The sequence below is a fragment of the Protobothrops mucrosquamatus genome, unplaced genomic scaffold (assembly GCF_001527695.2).
Source record: "Protobothrops mucrosquamatus isolate PMUCROS unplaced genomic scaffold, P.Mucros_1.0 scaffold1632, whole genome shotgun sequence".
Lineage (NCBI taxonomy): Eukaryota > Metazoa > Chordata > Lepidosauria > Squamata > Viperidae > Protobothrops > Protobothrops mucrosquamatus.
Genome location: NW_015387791.1, coordinates 296928 through 302426, shown reverse-complemented (window position 1 = coordinate 302426; position 5499 = coordinate 296928). Strand labels below are relative to the sequence as shown.

General features: G+C 46.4%; 1 pseudogene; it reads right to left on the bottom strand.

The window, feature by feature from the left end:
• LOC107293482 overlaps positions 1-5499 on the bottom strand; it is a 40559-nt pseudogene that overhangs the window by 19693 nt on the left and 15367 nt on the right.

Genomic DNA, 5499 nt, shown 5'->3' with positions numbered 1-5499 from the left:
CATCCCTAATTGATTTCTTTATAAATCTAACGTGCACTTCTCTGGGGAGGTTATGTCGTCTTGCATAGTTTGTATGTATTCTATAGGTCTCATCCATCTCGCTGACCATCTCCTCTCTGGTTGACCCCAATGCTCCCGCTAGGATATCTGCCATTATTACTGGGAGATCTTCCCCTTTCATCTCTCCTACATTTTGAAATCGTAAATAATGAGCAGGCATCTTGAAGAAGAGTGGCAATTTAGTGAGGACTCCGATATCTTTTTGAGAGAATGAGACAGCCATAGAGGGAAAAGCGCTCAAACTTTCAATCTGGCAGGTGGACAAAAGTGTCAGGTGGTTTGTTACATTTGCTACCCCCAGATGGACAAAAGCTTGCAGGACATTGCTAGGTGTGGGTTCTAGAACATATTCTTTCAGTTGGTGGTGGGATCAACTGGAGTCCCAGTTCTGGATCACGGTGCAGCCCAACACTTCCAAAATTTTAGCCACTGCATCTGGCAAGCATTGCCCATTACGCCTCTGGAATATGAGGGTGGGTTGAGGCAAAAGCCGAGCTAACTGAATGCCATTGAGAGAACTGTGCAGAGGAGTCAGTGGTATTATCGGGCATCCCTCGAAGGGTTCCAGGGAAGAAGCACGGTGTGTCAGGAAAGTCCAGAAAGCAGAAAGCCACTCAAGGGGAGGTTCGTCGGGATATGCACTGGGGCTCCAAATAACAGGAACAGATTTGCTGCTCACCCAACCTCTCGGGAGAGCTCTAGGAAGATTCTTCTCAATGATAGCTTAATTCAAGGAGACCAGATTTTTGAACAACCCTAGAGAGACAGGAAAGACACAAGGATCAAGTAACAATGTTTGTGCATCTCTGTTGGAGGATTGTCTTTGGAGATTCTCAGTCATCTAAGGTCATGGTTATCTCAAAGGTGCTTTTTCCAAAGGGAACTACACTTCATTTTTTTCTTTGAGGAAAAAGTTTTGCTTCTCATTCAAGAAGCTTCATCAGTTCTGACTGGATGGTGGGGGGATAGAAGGATTAGTTCTGACGCTAGAGTTAGTTCTGACTGGTTAGTTCTCTCTTCAGAACTAATCCTTCCATCCCCCCACCATCCAGTCAGAACTGATGAAGCTTCTTGGATAAGAAGCGAAATATATTCCTCAAGGAGAAAACAAAGTTCAGTTGCCTTTTGAAAAAGCACCTTTGAGATGTCTCTGTTGGAGCTAAATAGTTACAGAAATATTTTTGGTCTGTGCTAAAGGCTATATCGCAAAGGTCTGTGAATGGTTTGAGATCACGCTGTTGTGGGGTCCTTGGAGGTCTCTGAACATGATTGTTTTCTCGTAGACATTCCATTACCCAACTAGGTATCTTCATCAGTGCACCAAGAATCCCTCGGCACTAAGGACCCCACAGTTCAACCCTGAGCTACAAATATTCTCTTCTATAGGTACCACACTAATTTTCCAGCTAATTGCATTTGATGATTCTAACAAGAGAATGCCGACACGCTATTGGAATGTTAGTCTAGAAGCAAGGAGATTTAGGTTCAAGCCACCATTCTGGTTGGAAAGCTTACTTTTCAGGCTTTGCAGTGAGTAGCTCTATTGCATGCACTCTGGGCCTGATCCAAAGCGGATCTGATAGTCTTACATACTCAAATGACCTCTGAAGGCAGTTTTGTGGCCAGAAGTCAAAGCGTCTTGTTTACTCTACAACTGACAAAAAGAGTCTTTGACTTCCTTCCGGAGAAAGTTGCATTTGCCCTTTGTTTTCTATTGGAAGACAATCCTGAATCCCGAGAAGATGAATCCTCCTCCTACCCTTTGATTTACAGAACCACAAATTAAAACCAGAAAGGAGGAGAATGACTTCCCTCTTTTAACTGCACCAGTAAGTCAGGTGTATCCTACACTGAGTAACAATTGCAATATGGAAAAGCTCACTGTCCTTCTTCAAGGACATAGTCTGTTCTCAGAGGGCAGCTGGCTGCTGTGTGTCTACATGGACATGCTAAGACCCACTCATATTGTCCTTCAGGTATATTCAATTAACTCCATCCTCTGCAACCAATATCCCACTGAGATGGTGGGAGTTGCAGTCAACTGGATAAGGCTGCACCCAGCCTCTCTAATGGGATGGAACAATTACCTTGAGGAACATGAAGGAGAGCCACAACCCAAGACAACACTACTGTTGTTTTAGGTGTGGCTCTTCTTTCGGTTCCTCAAGGTTATTCTCACAGCCCATTACACTCCCTTGCCTGAGGGGCTCACATAAGGGAAAGATAACAACTTACCTTTTTTGGCAATTGCTTGCAAATGGTTCAGCAACACAGGAGTTAAATCTTTGGGAAGAAATTGGTTGGCCAAACCAGGCAAAAGAATTCTGCAAAACCAAGAGAAAGGTTCCATAAACTACAAACTACCAAGAAGGTCGAGAAAATGGATCTTACTCTATATATTTTAAGGTTTGTAAATACTACACAGGCCCATCAAATATTAAGGCAATCTGGTTTATTTACCAAACTGGCAAGCTTAATCCTTCACACTCTCACTGCCATCTCCCTGGATGATGTCTGTTACCCTGAATAATATCTTCCATCTTTTTCTAAACAAACAAACATTTTCCACAAGTCAGCTACCATTCTTACTTTTTTAGTATGCTAACCGGTCTATCTGGCAAAATACAGACTAAAAAGTGATGCAGCTTTCCATTTAATTTTCTTTGCCTAGAACATAAGATGTCTTAGGAAATAAAGGTATGTTCAGTCAAAGATTTAGAGTGTGACATCTCTAAATGCATCTCTTGACACTGACACTTGACATCTCTGGAACAAATCAGTAAAGTTCTGCTTCCCTTTATAGTTAAAGCATTTTGAATTTCTACCTTAACAGATGTTCAAGCCTGACTAAATTCAGATAATCAAATCAGGAGGTACAGTATGCTGAAGGAGGAAGAAAGGGAAGACAGAATTAGATTATTTTGGAGGGGGGGATGGAGGGAGGCTGCTCACCTGGGAAAGTCAGGATTCTCAACAAATACGGTCTCTCCAGCATCTCCAAAGCAGGTGTAGTGCCCATTGGCTGTTGGAAGTAGGGGCAGATCCTTCAGTTCCAGGTAACATCCATCTTCAACCAAATATTCCAGTAACAACTTTTTCTCAGACTCTGTGAGCCAATTCCAGATGTTGGCAGCATGTTGCAGAGCCCCACCCACAAACTTGGCTGTGGCCTCCTGCACTACTGTTCCATCTTTTGCACCCAATACCAAGGCTTGACGCACGTGAGGAGAGGCTGCTGCCAGCGGTGATCCTGCCAAAAAGAGGGCCTTCTCCAGCACTGGGCCTATGGGCTTATCCAAGACTGGCTTTGGCAAAAGGATGGCTTCAGATGGATAGAGCAAGCGAGGGTCCCCCTCTCCAACCCTCACCAAGAGTTTCATGTTCCTTAACCTCTGGCATATTTCAGTTAGTAGAGGCTTGTACCGGAGTTGTTGGCTATGAGTTGGGTCTGGCCATGCCCCATATGGGTCACCAGGGCAGGAGGAGGCCAGCACCACCATTTGGCAATAAGCAACAGGCAGTACCTCCTCCATAAGTAAGTGGTTCCAACACCCCTCAGTCCCCCGTGCCTGGGACCCCTCCTCAGACCACTGCACATGCCTCCTGTCATCGGTGAGTTGAAAGGGAGCACTGATGTGCAGTGGCAATCCAGTGACGTTTTCCTCAGTAGCTGGGAGAGGCAAGACACAGCTAAGGCGGCCGGCGCATCTGTCCTGCAAACAGTAGGCCAAGGATAATGCTGGTGTGGATCTCACCTTCTCAGCCAGGTTCCACAATCCTGGGAAAGAGGGTTTTTTTTGCCTCTGCTGACAATATCAGCCACTTACAGCTGGTGGCTTTAGCAACCCCAGTACCTTGTAAAGCAAGTGGTTTGGTGCAGCCATTGGTCTCCAGTGTGGCGCCAAGATTATAATCAGCAAATATTTCTGAGATACTTCTGTTTCTACCCTGGTTCAGAGATGCTTTGGTTTGTTTTTGCATGTCTTGAACAGCATTTGACTCACAATATGGACGAGTTGAGGCATCAGCCTTTAGCAGCTCACAGATGGCACCATCGGACCCAACAATGCCCAGGGTCAGTTTCTGGATGTTCCTGAGAAATAGCAAGCTAATGGGGGCATCATTTAAGAATGAGCACAGCAGTTCCTGCACCCGTTGTGCACTGTAGATGATGTCTGAGATCTTGGAGGCACTCTGCTGAATAGGTAAGCAAAAGAGGGTGCCAGGGAAGTAGCCCTTGACTGCTGGGCAGGGTTTACCAAGGGAGTCCAGTGTTGCCCAGAATGGTTGGAATTGATCAGATGCCTCCTCCCATTCCTCTATACTCCACAGCTGACCTCCTTCCTCAAGTGCTGTTTGCTGTGTGTCCAGCACTCCCCAAAATTCACCAGAGAGAATTGATGGAAAATCTGAAGGATGAGAAGGAAAATTTAGCTTCACAAGCACGAGATGAACACTCCTACTTCAATTACTTTCCTTCTTTCTTATTTCAGTACGTATTAGTCAATAGTAGCCACTGCCTTATTTTATCTTGGATCTTAACAGTGTTGTACCCGATTAATACTTGGACCACCAGGAAATATTAATGTCATAGACCAGATAACCAGGCAATGTACCCCAAGAACAGCCAAGTGATTGCAGAGGGACAATATTGTGTAAAACAAAGTTGAAAATGGCAGGGAATGGCAAAGGGCAACTGTTAAGTCCTGGGAATAATGGCGCTTGAGACGAAGCATCTCCAACAAGTCTTTATTGTTTGCTCCATTCTACGAACAACCAGAGCAGAGGCACGCAGGCCTCTATTTATACCCTCTGATCCCCGGGCAAGTTCAACCAATCATGAGGCGGGCTTTTCCCGCCTTGCGCATGCGCGCAAGGCTGGCGCCACTCAGTCTGGTCCCGGGCAGCTTCTGCAAAGGCCCGGGACTCTTGCAACGTCCCGAGCCTGCAAGATGCAGGCTCAGGACACAACACCCCTTTCCCCTGGATGAAATAAGATTGCGCCCACATGGACGCCATCCTATAGATGGTAATATAATTAAATAATAAAATAAGGTTACACAATGTATAAGGTGTGGGACTGTCCCTTTGAACCAGATCCAGTGACTCCCCCCGACCTGACTATAGGGGGCGAAACTTTGGCCCCCTCGGAGAGGGTACGCAATCTGGGTGTCCTCCTGGATCCACGGCTGACACTGGAAGACCAGTTGGCAGCCGTGACCAGGGGGGCGTTTTATCACGTACGCCTGATCTACCAGTTGCGGCCTTTTCTGGACCGGGACGCCTTGCGCACAGTCACCCATGCCCTTGTCACCTCCCGCCTGGACTACTGTAATGCTCTCTACATGGGGCTCCCCTTGAGGAGCACTCGGAGGCTCCAGTTAGTCCAGAATGCGGCCGCGCGGGCGGTGTTGGGAGGGACTCGTCGCTCCCATGTAA